The 16,667-nt window shown below is 38.3% G+C and overlaps 1 protein-coding gene across 1 annotated transcript in view; it reads left to right on the top strand.

The window, feature by feature from the left end:
• EPB41L4A (erythrocyte membrane protein band 4.1 like 4A) overlaps positions 1-16,667 on the top strand; it is a gene marked incomplete at both ends in the record, with an annotated part of 257,309 nt that overhangs the window by 86,121 nt on the left and 154,521 nt on the right. The gene's annotated exons all lie outside the window — the stretch shown is intronic.

Genomic DNA, 16,667 nt, shown 5'->3' with positions numbered 1-16,667 from the left:
TGTTGTTTTTTTTTTTTGCGGTACGTGGGCCTCTCACTGTTGTGGCCTGCACGTTGTGGACGCGCAGGCTCAGCGGCCATGGCTCACGGGCCCAGCCGCTCCGCGGAATGTGGGATCTTCCCGGACAGGGGCACAAACCTGTGACGCCTGCATCGGCAGGCGGACTCTCAACCACTGCGCCACCAGGGAAGCCCCAGAACTATTTTGAATAGGAAAGATACAGGTGCATTTTCCAGAACCACCTGAAAAATAGGCTGGTCTCAGTTGGCCAAAAATTGTTTGAGAAAAATTCCTGAGACGAAAAGGCAAACATAAAACAATTGAAGGTGAAAACTGTAGCCCAGAACATGGGCCGGAGAACCATGGGAGGGCGTAGTGATGGATTGAGGATTGCTTCAAGTTTAGTGGCTGTGGATATTAGGATGAGGAGAAGACCCAAGCAACTGTCATGTGGTATCTGTAAAGCCTGCAGTGGAGAAAATCAGTTGCTTTCCAATAGATTAACGATAGCCAGTCAGAAAGTATAGTATAACAGTAAAACGATAAAAAAAGCTAAGAATAAGCCTGTATTAGTTTTCTATTGCTGCATCACGAATTACCACTAATTAGTGGTTTAAACATACTCCTATCTGTTATCTCACCATTCTGAAGGTCTGAAGTCCAGGACGGCATGAGTGGGTTCTTTTCTCAGGCTCAGAAGGCTGAAATCAAGGTGCTGGTCAGCTGGTCTCTTATCTGAAGGGCCTGGGGAAGAATATACTCTCAAAGTCTTCCAGGTTGTTAGCAAAATCCAGTTCTAGTGGTTGCAAGCCTGAGATTCCCATTTCCTTACTGGCTGTCAACTGGGGATTACTCTCAGCTCCTCGAGGCTGCTTAACATGGCCCCCTCCATCTTTCAAGTGGCAAGAACCTATGGAGTTGTTCTCATGCTTTAAATATCTCTGACTTCCCTTCTGCCTTCCTCTTTTGCTGTAGAAAGTGCTTTGCTTACTAGGGCCCAAGTGATTAGGTCTGACGCACTCCAATAATCTTCCTATTTTAATGTCAAAATTGTGACATATGACACAATAAGAGGGCTGATATTTTAACATACTCACTGGTTTCAGGGATTAGAGCAGGACATTTCTTTTGGGGGGAGGGGGCATTTTGTAACTGTTGCCTACCACAAAGCCTAAGTAGAATTTTGTAAGACCTACATGAAAAAAGTATAAAATTTCCTTGATGACTATAAAAGAAAACCATATAGGTTTCACTTTGTAAATATCATATCATTACCTCCCAAGTTATCCAGTCTGTCAATTCAATTTAATTCCAGTCAGATTCTTAACAGAATTGTTTATTGGCAAGCTGGTTCTAAACTTCCTGTAGTAGAGAAAAATGCCTAAGAATTGGCAGAGACAAATTTGAAAGAGAATGATCGATATCAACAAACTATATTAAACTAAAGTTAATAAAATCTTGGAGGATTAGTCCAGGAGTAATCCATGGCATAGAATGAGGATTCATTTAGTAGATGATAAAGTTGCTTCAATCAAAAGGGAAATGATGGACTTTTAGGTAAATGGTGGTGTAGTTGTCTGTCCATTTGGAAACAAAATTAGGCCCTTATCCCAAGCACAGAAATAGTTTCCAGATGGAGTGAAGAACTAAGTATACTAAGTGAAATTGTACAAGTATTAGAAGTATTAAAGAGAATTTGCTTATAAACTTTGAGTTAGAGAATACCTAACCAAAGTGCTGGGAAATGTGATTGGTTAGTCAGCACATGCTAGAGCACTTCTATCAGTGTTAGGAAAATGCAAATCACAATAATTACCCCCTCCCCTCTTTTTTTGCTCAGTCAGATTGGAAAAATTTTGCTCATTCCAAATGCTGGCAAGGGTATTGAGACATGTACTCTCATTGAATGAATTGTAATGGTCTTTTTTGCAGTGCCCATTGTAATTTTAAGTAGGCCTATCCTTTGAATGAGTAATTTCACCAACAGATTTTTACCTTAGTTAAAGACATAGGGACATGAGCACAAAGAGACATTTTCTGGATGTGGCACTGTTATTATAGCAGAAAATGTCTAAGAACCTGAAGATTTATCATGGAAGGGCTTTTTGTTTATAAATTATCAAATGGATTTTGAATAAAGGACCAGTTAAGTTTAACCAAGGTAATTTAGAGTAAAACGAAATATCTGTGGGATTTTTAACAAGAACTGTCTTCTCACAGTGTGTGCTTTTATCACCTCTTATCACCCATTTCATTATATATTTAATCAAAACGTTTCCCTTATATTACAATACATTTTCTAAAAACAGTGCAGTGTTCTTATCATACGTGAGTGAGTGTGTAATGGTAATTCTTTGAGGAAAGTGCAACTGAACAAAGCCCTGCTTCATTAACATAATGTGTGACATCTTGGGGATTTCTTTTACTACCCTGTTGTACCTGTCATTGATGGGAAAAAAGAAAGGAAAATCTGTATCTGTACATATACCATCAAAATGGATTCTTCAAGATTAATGTGTATATGGAGTAATGTTTGCTGATTAAATGTTTATCTTATGTGTGAATAATATTTAATATATTAGATGATAATCTTCATTTAAAGACGATGTAGTGGGAGGGGGAGAAGAGAGATTAGATTTTTTAGACAGGTATTAGCATTTACCAAACAGATAAGGGAAATATTTTCCTTATGTCTGTGCTTATGTGAAAGAGATAAAGTCAAATATCTTCACAAGGGCTTTTCAGAAGTTTAACTTTGGTGGTTTTTATCTTTAGGTTTATTAGTTAAGGATTGAAAATAAAAGCTTTGGTCATAGTGGCCAAGATGGTAGAGTAGGAAGACCCTGAGCTCACCTCTTCCCATGGGCACATCAAATTACAACCATTTACAGAGCAACTACCTCTGGGAACAACCTGAAGAGTGGCAAAAAAGATTTTCCACAAGCAAAGATGAAAAGAAGGAACCACAATGAGATGGGTACGAGAGATTCATTACAGTCAAATCCTACACCCCTGGGAAGGTGACCCACAAATGGGAGGATAACCACCATTGCAGAAGTTTTCCCTAAAGAGCAAAGGGTCCAGGTCCCACATTGGGTTCCCCAGCCCAAGGGGTTTGCATTGGGAAGACAAGCCCCCAGAATGTCTGGCTTTGAAGGCCAGTGAGGCTTACGTATGGGAGAGCTGGAGGGCTGTAGGAGACAAAGACTGTACTCTTAAAGGGTGAATGCAAAACCTCATATGCTTTGAGTCCCAGCACAGAGCCAGTAATTCGAAGAAAGCCTGGGTCAGACCCACTTGCTGATCTCAGAGAGTCTCCTGGAGAGGCAGGAAGCAAGTGGGATTCCCTTTGGTGACATAGATGCTGCAGCAGCCATTTTTGTTTTACCATGAAGACACAGGTGCTGGCAAGGGACATATTGGAGTTTTCCCTCTAGCCTGTTAGTGCCAGGGGTTTACTTGTCCACCAGCAGGCCAGCACCAGTTCCAGAACCCTCAGGGCCACAAAGCCACCTATGCTGGGACCCAGCTCTGCCCAACGCTGGGCTGGCAACCACAGAACAAGGCAGGACCTGGCAGCCAACTGAGCTGGAGGCCAGTCTTGCCTATTATTGCACCCACAGTAGTTGGACCCACCACCAGAGAAGGTCAATGTACGGGAGAACCCTAGAGCAAATTGCTCTGGTGACTAGAGGGGACTATGCTGCTGGGACCCACAGGATGTCTCCTATATAAAGCTACTTCTTCAAGACTGGGAAACATAATCGAGCTACCTAATAAATAGGAATAAACACAGAGAATTAGGCAAAATGAGGAGACAGGTGAATATATTCCAAATGAAGGAACAAGGCAGAACCTCAGAAAAAGAACTAACTGAAGTGGAGTTAAACAATCTACCTGATAGAGTTCAAGGTACTGATCACAAAGATGCTCAATGAACCTGGGGGAAAAAATGGATGAACACAGTGAGAAGTTTAACCAAGAGTAAGAAAATATAAAGACCCAAGCAGAGCCGAAGAATACAGTAACAAATCAGAAATACATTAGAAGGAATCAACAGTAGATTAGATGATACAGAACACCGGATCAGCAACCTAGAAGACAAAGTAGTGGAAATCACCCAAACAGAATAGGAAAAAAAAAAAAAAAAAAAAAGGAAAGAAATAAAGAAAAATGAGAATAGTTTAAGACACCTCTGAGACAACATCAGTTGTACTAGCATTTTGCATTATAGGGGCCCCAGAAAGAGAAGAGAGAAAGGGGCAGAAAATTTACTTGAAGAAATAATAGCTGAAAACTACCCTAACCTGAGAAAAGAAATAGACATCCAGGTCCATGAAGCAGAGAGTCCAAACAGGAAGAATCCAAAGAGGTCCACATGAAAAAATATTTTAATTAAAATGGCAGAAATTAAACATGAAGAGAGAATGTTAAGCAGCAAGAGAAAAGTAACTAGTCATATTCAAGGGACCTCCTGTAAGACTGTGAGCTGACTTTTCAACAGAAACTCTGCAGACCAGAAGGGAGTGGCATGATACATTCAAAGCGATGAAAGGAAGAAACCTACAACTGAGATTATTCTACCCGGCAAAGCTATCATTCAGATCTTTTTTTTTTTTTTAATGGAAAGCATTATCATATGCTTATTCTTTACTGACACATACAATTTCATTATTTTCACTATTTTTAGAAACTATTAACTAATTAATCCCTGTACAGTGTTCTAATCAACACATCCCTCTTTTTTCCAAGCTCAGATTCATTTCAGTTAAGAAACTTTACAGTATTTCTTGTTTTAATGAAGCTAATACCTTTTTTTAATGTTTATTTTCTTATTAGTCATCCATTTGATACACATCAGTGTACACATGTCAATCCCAATCTCCCAATTCATCACAACACCCCTCCACCCCCTGCCGCTTTCCCCCTTTGGTGTCCATACATTTGTTCTCTACATCTGTGTCCAGTTTTCTGCTCTGCAAACCAGTTCATCTGTACCATTTTCTAGGTTCCACATATATGTGTTAATGTACGATATTTGTTTTTCTCTTTCTGACTTACTTCACTCTGTATGATAGTCTCTAGATGCATCCACATCTCTACAAATGACCCAATTTCGTTCCTTTTCATGGCTGAGTAATATTCCACTGTATATATGTACCACATCTTCTTTATCCATTCGTCTGTCAATGGGCATTTCGGTTGATTCCATGACCTGGCTATTGTAAATAGTGCTGCAATGAACATTGGGGTGCATGTGTCTTTTTGAATTATGTTTTTCTCTGATTATATGCCCAGTAGTGGGATTGCTGGGTCATATGGCAATTCTATTTTTAATTCTTTAAGGAACCTCCATACTGTTCTCCATAGTGACTGTATCAATTTACATTCCCATCAACAGTGCAAGAGGGTTCCCTTTTCTCCACACCCTCTCCAGCATTTGTTGTTTGTAGATTTTCTGATGATGCCCGTTCTAACTGGTGTGAGGTGATGCCTCACTGTAGTTTTGATTGGCATTTCTCTAATGATTAGTGATGGTGAGCAGCTTTTCATGTGCTTCTTGGCCATCTGTATGTCTTCTTTGGAGAAATGTCTATTTAGGTCTTTTGCCCATTTTTGGATTGGGTTGTTTGCTTTTTTAATATTGAGCTGCATGAGCTGTTTATATATTTTGGAGATTAATCCTTTGTCTGATGATTCATTTGCAAATATTTTCTCCCATTCTGAGGGTTGTCTTTTCATCTTGTTTATGGTTTCCTTTGCTGTGCAAAAGCTTTGAAGTTTCATTAGGTCCCATTTGTTTATTTTTGTTTTTATTTCCATTACTCTAGGAGGTGGATCAAAAAAGATCTTGCTGTGATTTATGTCAAAGAGTGTTCTTCCTATGTTTTACTCTAAGAGTTTCATAGTGCCCGGTCTTACATTTAGGTCTCTAATCCATTTTGAGTTTATATTTGTGTATGGTGTTAGGGACTGTTCTGATTTCATTCTTTTACATGTAGCCATCCAGTTTTCCCAGCACCACTTATTGAAAAGACTTTCTTTTCTCCATTGTATATCCTTGCCTCCTTTGTCATAGATTAGTTGACCGTAGGTACGTGGGTATATCTCTGGGCTTTCTATCCTGTTGCATTCATCTATCTTTCTGTTTTTGTGCCAGTACCATACTGTCTTGATTACTGTAGCTTTGTAGTATAGTTTAAAGCCAGGGAGTCTGATTCCTCCAGCTCCGTTTTTTCCCCTCAAGACTGCTTTGGCTATTCGGGGTCTTTTGTGTCTCCATAAAAATTTTAAGATTTTTTGTTCTAGTTCTGTAAAAAATGCCATTGGTAATTTGATAGGGATTGCATTGAATCTATAGATTGCTTTGGGTAGTATAGTCATTTTCACAATATTGATTCTTCCAATCTAAGAACATGGTATATCTCTCCATCTGTTGGTATCATCTTTAATTTCTTTCATCAGTGTCTTATAGTTTTCTTCATACAGGTTTTTTGTCTCCCTAGGTAGGTTTATTCCTAGGTATTTTATTCTTTTTGTTGCAGTGGTAAATTGGAGTGTTTCCTTAATTTCTCTTTCAGATTTTTCATCATTAGTGTATAGGAATGCAAGAGATTTCTGTGTATTAATTTTGTATCCTGCAACTTTACCGAATTCACTGATTAGCTCTAGAAGTTTTCTGGTGGCATCTTTAGGATTCTCTATGTATAGTATCATGTCATCTGCAAACAGTGACAGTTTTACTTCTTCTTTTCCAATTTGGATTCCTTCTATTTCTTTTTCTTCCCTGATTGCTGTGGCTAGGACTTCCAAAACTATGTTGAATAATAGTGGTGAGAGTGGACATCCTTGTCTTGTTCCTGATCTTAGAGGAAATGCTTTCAGTTTTTCACCATTGAGAATGATGTTTGCTGTGGGTTTGTCATATATGGCCTTTATTATGTTGAGGTAGGTACCCTCTATGCCTACTTTCTGGAGAGTTTTTATCATAAATCGGTTTTGAATTTTGTCCAAAGCTTTTTCTGCATCTGTTGAGATGATCATATGGTTTTTATTCTTCAATTTGTTAATATGGTTTATCACATTGATTGTTTTGCATATATTGAAGAATCCTTGCATCCCTGGGATAAATCCCACTTGATCCTGGTGTATGATCCTTTTAATGTGTTGCTGGATTATGTTTGCTAGTATTTTGTTGAGGATTTTTGCATCTATATTCATCAGTGATATTAGTCTGTAATTTTCGTTTTTTGTAGTATCTTTGTCTGGTTTTGGTATCAGGGTGATGGTGGCCTCACAGAATGCGTTTGGGAGTGTTCCTTCCTCTGCAATATTTTGGAAGAGTTTGAGAAGGATGGGTGTTAGCTCTTCTCTAAATGTTTGATAGAATTCACCTGTGAAGCCATCTAGTCCTGGACTTTTGTGTGTTGGAAGATTTTTAATCACAGTTTCAATTTCATTACTTGTGATTGATCTGTTCATATTTTCTATTTTTCCTGGTTCAGTCTTTGAAGGTTATACCTTTCTAAGAATTTGTCCGTTTCTTCCAGGTTGTCCATTTATTGGCATAGAGTTGCTTGTAGTTGTCTCTTAGGATGCTTTGTATTTTTGCGGTGTCAGTCATAACTTCTCCTTTTTTCATTTCCAGTTTTATTGATTTGAGTCCTCTCTCTCTTTTTCTTGATGAGTCTGGCTAATGGTTTATCCATTTTGCTTTTCTCCTCAAAGAACCAGGTTTTAGTATTATTAATCTTTGATGTTGTTTTCTTTGTTTCTATTTCATTTGCTTCTGCTCTGATCTTTATGATTTCTTTCCTTCTGCTAACTTTGGGTTTTGTTTGTTCTTCTTTCTCTAGTTCCTTTAGGAGTAAGGCTAGATTGTTTATTTGAGATTTTTCTTGTTTCTTGAGGTAGGCTTGTATAGCTATAAACTTCCCTGTTAGAACTGCTTTTGCTGCATCCCGTAGGTTTTGGATCATCGTGTTTTCATTGTCATTTGTCTCTAGGTATTTTTTGATTTCTTCTTTGATTTCTTCAGTGATCTCTTGGCTATTTAGTAACGTATTGTTTAGCCTCCATGTGTTTGTGTTTTTTACGTTTTTTTCCCTGTAATTCAGTTCTAATCTCATAGTGCTGTGGTCAGAAAAGATGCTTTGTATGATTTCAGTTTTCTTATATTTACTGAGACTTGATGAATGTTCTGTGCACAGTTGAGAAGAAAGTGTAATCTGCTCTTTTTGGATGGAATGTCCTATAAGTATCAATGAAATCTATCTGGTCTATTTTCTCCTGTAAAGCTTGTGTTTCCTTATTAATTTTCTGTTTGGGTGATCTGTCCATTGGTGTAGGTGAGGTGTTATAGTCCCCCACTATTATTGTGTTACTGACTATTTCCTCTTTTAGAGCTGTTAGCAGTTGCCTTATGTATTGAGGTGCTCCTATGTTGGGTGCATATATATTTATAATTGTTATATCTTCTTCTTGGATCGATCCCTTGATCATTATGTAGTGTCCTTCCTTGTCTCTTGTCACATTCTTTATTTTAAATTCTATTTTATCTGATATTAGTGTAGCTACTCCAGCTTTCTTTTGATTTCCATTTGCATGGAATATCTTTTTCCATCCTCTCACTTTCAGTCTGTATGTGTCCCTGCATCTGAAGTGGGTCTCTTGTAGATAGCATATATATGGGTATTGTTTTTGTATCCATTTAGCAAACCTGTGTGTTTTGGTTGGAGCATTTAATCCATTCATGTTTAAGGTAATTATTGATATGTATTTTCCTCTTACCATTTTCTTAATTTTTATGGGTTTGTTTTTGTAGGTCCTTTTCTTCTCTTGTGTTTCCCACTTAGAGAAGTTCCTTTAGCATTTGTTGTAGAGCTGGTTTGGTGGTGCTGAATTCTCTTAGCTTTTGCTTGAATGTAATGCTTTTGATTTATCCATCGGATCTGAATGAGGTCCTTGCTGGGTAGTGTAATCTTGGTTGTAGGTTCTTCCCTTTCATCACTTTAAGTATGTCATGCCACTTCCTTCTGGCTTGTAGAGTTTCTGCTGAGAAATCAGCTGTTAACCTTATGGGAGTTCCCTTGTGTGTTATTTGTTGTTTTTCCCTTGCTGCTTTCAATAATTTTTCTTTCTCTTTATTTTTTCCCAATTTGATTACTTTGTGTCTCAGCGTGTTTCTCCTTCGGTTTATCCTGTATGGGACTCTCTGTGCTTCCTGGACTTGGTTGGCTATTTCCTTTCCCATGTTAGGGACGTTTTCGACCATAATCTCTTAAAATATTTTCTCGGGTCGTTTCTCTCTCTCTTCTCCCTCTGGGACGTGTATAATGTGCATGTTGTTGCGTTTCTTATCCCAGAGGCCTCTTAGGCTGTCTTCATTTCTTTTTGTTCTTTTTTCTTTATTCTGTTCCACAGCTGCATGAATTCCACCATTCTGTCTTCCAGGTCACTTATCCATTCTTCTGCCTCAGTTATTCTGCTATTGATTCCTTCTAGTGTAGTTTTTATTTCAGTTATTGTATTGTTCATGTGTGTTTGTTTGTTCTTTAATTCTTCTAGATCTTTTTAAAACATTTCTTGCATCTTCTCAATCTTTGCCTCCATTCTTTTTCCAAGGTCCTGGATCATCTTCACTATCATTATTCTGAATTCTTTGTCTGGAAGATAGCCTGTCTCCACTTCATTTAGTTGTTTTTCTGGGGTTTTATCTTGTTCCTTCATCTGGTACATAGCCCTCTGCCTTTTCATCTTGTTTATCTTTCTGTGAATGTGGTTTTTGTTCCAGAAGCTGCAGGATTGTAGTTCTTCTTGCTTCTGCTGCTTTCCTCTGGTGGATGAGGCTATCTAAGAGGCTTGTGGAAGTTTCCTGATGGGAGGGAGTGGTGGTGGGTTGATCTGGCTGTTGCTCTGGTGGGCAGAGCTCAGTAAAACTTTAATCCTCTTGTCTGCTGATGGGTGGGGCTGGGATCCCTCCCTGTTGGTTGTTTGGCCTGAGGTGACCCAACACTGGAGACTATCCGGGCTCTTTGGTGGGGCTAATGGCTGACTCTGGGAGGGCTCACACCAAGGAGTACTTCCCAGAACTTCTGCTGCCAGTGTCCTTGTCCTAACAGTGAGATACAGCCACCCCCTGCCTCTATAGGAAACCCTCCAACACTAGCAGGTAGGCCTGGTTCAGTCTCCTATGGGGTCACTGCTCCTTCCCCTGGGTCCCGATGCGCACACTACTTTGTGTGTGCCCTCCAAGAGTGGACTCTCTTTTTCCCCCAGTCCTGCCGAAGTCCTGCAATCAAATCCCACTAGCCTTCCAAGTCTGATTCTCTAGGAATTCCTCCTCCTGTTGCCAGACCCCCAGGTTGGGAAGCCTGACTTGTGGCTCAGAACCTTCACTCCAATGGGTGGACTTCTGTGGTAAGTGTTCTCCAGTTTGTGAGTCACCCACACAGCAGTTATAGGAGTTGATTTCATTGTAATAGCACCCCTCCTACCATCTCATTGCGGCTTCTCCTTTGTCTTTGCATGTGGGGTATCTTTTTTGGTGAGTTCCAGTGTCTTCTTGTCGATGATTGTTCAGCCGTTAGTTGTGATTCTGATGTTTTCAAAAGAGGGAGTGAGAGCATGTCCTTCTACTCCGCCTTCTTGAACCAATCCCCTAATCCAGATTTTTTTTTTAAATAAATTTATTTATTTTTTATTTTTGGCTGCATTAGGTCTTCCTTGCTGCGTGCGGGCTTTCTCTAGTTGCGGCGAGTGGGGGCTACTTTCGTTGTGGTGCGCGGGCTTCTCATTGCTGTGGGTTCTGTCGTTGCAGAGCATGGGCTCTAGGTGCGTTGGCTTCAGTAATTGTGGCACGTCGGCTCTAGAGTGTAGGCTGAGTAGTTGTGGCACATTGGCTTAGTTGCTCTGTGGCATGTGGGATCTTCCCATACCAGTGCTTGAACCCGTGTCCCCTTCATTGGCAGGCAGATTCTTAACCACTGCACCACCAGGGAAGTCCCTATCATTCAGATTTGAAGGAGAGGGAAAGAGTTTTACAGACAAGGAAAAGCTAAAAGAGTTCAGCACCTCAAAATCTGCTTTGTAAGAAGTTTTAAAGGGTCTACTCTAAGCAGGAAAGGAAAAAGACCATAAATAGAAATAGGAAAATTATGAAAGGAAAAATCTAATTGGTAAAGGCAAACATAAAGTAAAGGTAGTTGACCAACCACTTATAAAGCTAGTAGGAAGGCTAGAAGATATAGAAAATTATCTATATCCACAAGAACTATATAAGAGATATACAGAACAAAAAGATATAAAATATGATGTCTAACACTGTAAACAGTGCGGTGGGGGGAGATTAATGTTAGAATGTCTTCAAACTTGAAATCGTCATCTTAAAATAATCACATGTATATAGGTTGTTAATTATGAGCCTTATGGTAACTGTAAACCAAAAATCTATCATAGGAGAAAGGAAGAAAATAGAACTACAAAAACAACCAGAAAACTTAACAAAATGGCAATAATTACATACCTGTCAATTACTTTAAATGCTCCAGTCAAAAGAGAGAGTGGCTGAATGGATAAAGAACAAGACCCATGTATATGCTGCCTACAAAAGACTTACTTGAGATGTAAGACACACAGACTGAAAGTAAGAGGATGGAAAAAAGTATTCCATGCAGAGAGAAATGAAAAGACAGCTCGTGGGTAGCAATACTTGTATCAGGCAAAACATACTTTAAGAGAAAGACTGTAACAAGCCAAAGAAGGACAGTATATAATCATCTAAGGGATCAATTCAAAAAGAAAGAAAATACAACAATTGTAAATATATATGCACCCAACATAGGTACACCTAAATACATACAGCAAATATTAACAAACATAAAGGGGGAAATTGACAGTAACACATTAATAGTAGGGGACTTTCACAGCCCACTTTCAGGGAATTCCCTGTTGCTCTAGTGGTTAGGACTCCACTCTTTCACTTCAGGGGGCATGAGTTCGATCCCTGGTTAGGGAGCTAAGACCTCACATGCCACTGGGCCCAGGCAAAACAAAAACAAAAACAACACCCCACTTACATCAATGGACTGATCATCCAGCTGAAAACAGTAAGGAAACGGTGGCTTTAAACGACACATTAGATCAGAGAGACTCAATAGATACAGTTAGAACATTCCATCCAAAAGCAGCAGAATATGTTCTTTTCAAATGAACATGGAACATTCTCCATGATAGATCACATGCTAGGATACAAAACAAGTCTCCATAAAGTTAAGAAGATTGAAATTATATCAGACATCTTTTTCAGCCTCACTGGTGTTAGACTAGAAACTAACTACAAGAAGAAGACTGCAAAACACACAAAGACCTGTAGGCTAACCAGTATGCTGCTAAACAACCAATGAGTCACTCGAAAAAATCGAAGAGAAAATTAAAAAATCTGGGGACAAATGAAAATGGAAGCATAACAATCCAAAATCTATGGGCTGCAGCATAAGCAGTTCTAAAGGAAGTTTATAGCAGTACAAGCCTACCTCAGAAAACAAGAAAAATGTCAAGCAATCTATCCTTACACCTAAAAGAACTAGAAAAAGTACAAAGCCCAAAGTTAACAGAAGGAAAGAAATCATAGACCAGAGTAGAAATAAATGAAATAGAGACTGAAAAAACAGTAGAAAATATCAATGAAACTAAGTGCTGGTTCTTTGAAAAGATAAACAAAATTGACAAACCTTTAGCCAGACTTATCAAGAAAAAAAGAGAGGGCCCAAATAAATAAAATCAGAGATGAAAGAGAATTTACACCTGACACCACAGAGCTACAAAGGATCCTAAGAGATTACTGTGAACAATTATACACCAATAAAATGGACAACTTAGAAGAAATGGATAAGTTCCTAGAAACATGCAATGTTTCAAGGCTGAATCAGGGAGAAATTGAAATACGAACAGACCAATCACCAGTAATGAAATTGAATCAGTAATTAAAAAAAAACTCCCAGTAAATAAAAGTCCAGTACCAGACGGCTTCACAGGTGAATACTACCAAACATTTAAATAAGAGTTAAGGGCTTGCCTGGTGGTATAGTGGTTAAGAATCTGCCTGCCAATGCAGGGGACACGGGTTCAAGCCCTGGTCTGGGAAGATCCCACATGCTGTGGAGCCACTAAGCCCCTGAGCCACAACTATGGAGCCTGTGCTCTAGAGACCACAAGCCACAACTGCTAAGTCCTCATGCTACAACTACTGAAGCCCACACACCTAGAGCCTGTGATCTACAACAAGAGAATCCACTGCAAAGAGAAGTCCATGCACAGCAACGAAGAATAGCCCCCGCTCGTCGCAGCTAGAGAAAGCACACTCACAGCAATGAAAATCCAAAGCAGCCAACAAACAAACAAACAAAAAGTTAACGTGGGTCCTCAAAGTATTCCAAAAAATTTCAAAGGAAGGAATGCTTCCAAACTCATTGTACAAGGGTAGCATCATCCTGATACAAAACCAGACAAGGACCCCACAAAAAGAATTAGAGGCCAATATCACTGATGAACATAGATGCAAAAATCATCAATAAAATATTAGCAAACCAAATTCAACAATACATTAAAAAGATCATATACCATGATCAAGAGGGATTTATCTCAGGGATGCAAGAATGGTTCAATATCAGCACATCAATTGATGTAACATACCACATTAACAGATTGAAGAATAAAAGTTATATAATTATCTCAATAGATGCAGGAAAAGCTTTTGACAAAATTCAACCTCAATTTATGATTAAAAAAAAACCTCTTCACAAAGTGGTTATGTAGGAAACATATCTCAACAAAATAAAGGCCATATATGACAAAACTACAGCCAACATCATACTCAGCTGTGAAAAGCTAAAAACATTTCCTCTGAGATCAGGAACAAGACAAGGAGGCCCACTCTTGCCGCTTTATTCAACATAGTATTGGCAGTCCTTGCCACAGCAATTAGATAAGACAAAGAAATAAAAGGAATCCAGTTTGGAAAGGAAGAAATAAAACTGTCACTATCTGCAGATGACATTATACTGTATATAGAAAATCCTAAAGATGTCATCAGAAATCTATTAGAACTAATAAATGAATTCAGTAAAGTTGCAAGATACAGAATTAACATACAGAAATCTGTTGCAGTTCTATATACTAACAATGAACTATTGGAAAGGAAATTAAGAAAACAGAAAACAGTCTCACAATTATATCAAAAGAGTAAAATAGGAGTAGATCTAACCACGGAAGTAAGACTTGTACTTGGAAAACTATAAGACTTTGATGAAAGAAATTGAAGATGACACAAATAGATGAAAATATATACTGTGGGACCTCCCTGGTGGCACAGTGGTTAAGAATCCACCTGCCAATGCAGGGGACATGGGTTCGATCCCTGGTCTGGGAAGATCCCACATGCTGTGGAGCAGCTAAGCTTGTGTGCCACCACTACTGAGCCTGTGCTCTAGAGCCCATGAGCCACAACTACTGTGCCCTCGTGCCACAACTACTGAAGCCTGCACACATAGAGCCCTTGCTCCGCAACAAAAGAAGCCACTGCAATGAGAAGCCTGTGCACCACAGTGAAGAATAGCCCCCACTTGCTGCAACTAGAGAAAGCCTGCATATGGCAGTGGAGACCCAATGTAGCCAAAAATAAATAAATAAAATAAATTTATTTAAAAAAAAGAAGATATATACTGTACTTACATACTGAAAGAATTAATATGGTTAGAATGACCATACTCCCTGAGGCAATCTATAGATTCATCACAATCACTATCAAAATACTAGTGGAATTTTTCATAGAACTAGAACAAATAATTCTAAAATGTGTATCAAAACACAAAAGACCCCAAATAGCCAAAGCAGTCTTGAGAAGGAAGAGCAAAGCTGGAGGTATCACATTCCATGGTTTCGAGCTACACTACAGAGCTACAGTAATCAAAACAATATGGTACTGGCACAAAAACAGACATATAGATCAATGGAACAGAACAGAAAGCCTAGAATTGAACCCACACTTATATGGTCAATTAATCTATGACAAAGGAGGCAGGAAAATATACAATGGGGAAAAGACAGCTTCTTCAATAAATAGTGTTTGTAAAACTGGACTGCTACATGCAAAAGAATCAAACTGGACTACTTTCTCACATCATATACAAAAATAAACTCAAAATGGATTAAAGACGTAAATGTAAGACCTGAAACCATAAAACTCTTAGAAGAAAACAAACAGTGGGCCCTTTGACATCAGTCTTAGCTATATATTTTTTGGATCTGTCTCCTCAGGCAAGGGAAACAAAAGTAAAATAAACAAATGGGACGACATCAAACTAAAGAGCTTTTGCGCAGAAAGAAAACTGTCAAAAAAGTGAAAAGACAGCTTACTGAATTGGAGAAGATATTTGCAAACAATATACCCAATAAGGGGTTAATATCCAAGGCACACAAAAAAGTCATACAACCTAATGGTAAAAAAACAAACATCCCAATTTAAAAATGGGAAGAGGACCTGAATAGACATTTTTCCAAAGAAAGCAAACTGATGGCCAACAGATACATGGAAAGATGCGCTATATCACTAATCATCAGGAAAATGCAAATCAAAACCACAGTGAGAAACCACCTCATACTTGTCAGAATTGCTATCATCAAAAGGCAACAAATAACAAATGTTTGTGAGAACATGGAGTAAAGGGAACCCTTGTACACTTTTGGTGGGAATGTAAATTGATTCAGCCACTATGGACAACAGTATGGGGGTTTCTTGAAAATTTAAATGTAGAACTGCCATATAATCCAGGAATTTCACTTCTGGGTTTACCTGAAGAAATCAAAAACACTAATTTGAAAAGATATATGCACTCCAGTGTTCATTGCATCATTATTTACAATAGCCAAGATGTAGAAGCAACCTAAGTGTTCATTGATAGATGAATGGATAAAGATGCAGTGTGTATATATACAGTAGAATACTGCTCAGCCATAAAAAAAAAAAAGAAGCCTTGCTATTTGTGACAAGATGGATGGATCTAGAGGGTATTTTACTAAGAGCAATGAGTCAGACAGGGAAAGACAAATACCTGTGGAATCTAGAAACAGAACAAACTGATAAAACAAAATGAAGGCAGACTTGTAGATACAAAGGACAAATGGATGGTTGCCAGAAGGGAGGGGGCCAAATTGATGAAGGGATTAAGAGGTACAGACCTCCAGTTATGTAATAAATAATCATTGGGATGTAATGTACAGCACAAGGAATATGGTCAATAATATCATAGTAACCATATGGGAAAAGATGGTTGTTAAACTTACCGTGGTGATCATTTCATAATGTATGCAAATGTCAAATCCTTATGTAGTACACTTGAAACTAACATAATATTGTATGCATACTATATTTCACTTAAAAAAACCATAAAACCTTACTAAAGAAAATAAGAAAAAATTTTAAAAAGCTTTGGCTATTGTTATTTTAATTTTATATATTTTCTGCATTAGTTGTGAGAGTAATGATGTAGGTGAAAATTGCTTTTTAAAGCGAAAGAACTGTGGGATTTTTAACCAAAGTAAGTTTTTTTGATGAATTTATTAGATGCACTTCATATAAACTGTTATCTTTATTAAAATAATAATTTCAT

This window comes from Leucopleurus acutus (assembly GCF_964270905.1).
Source record: "Leucopleurus acutus genome assembly, chromosome: 3".
In the NCBI taxonomy this organism is placed as follows: Eukaryota; Metazoa; Chordata; class Mammalia; order Artiodactyla; family Delphinidae; genus Leucopleurus; species Leucopleurus acutus.
This window is presented reverse-complemented; position numbering and strand designations above follow the sequence as displayed.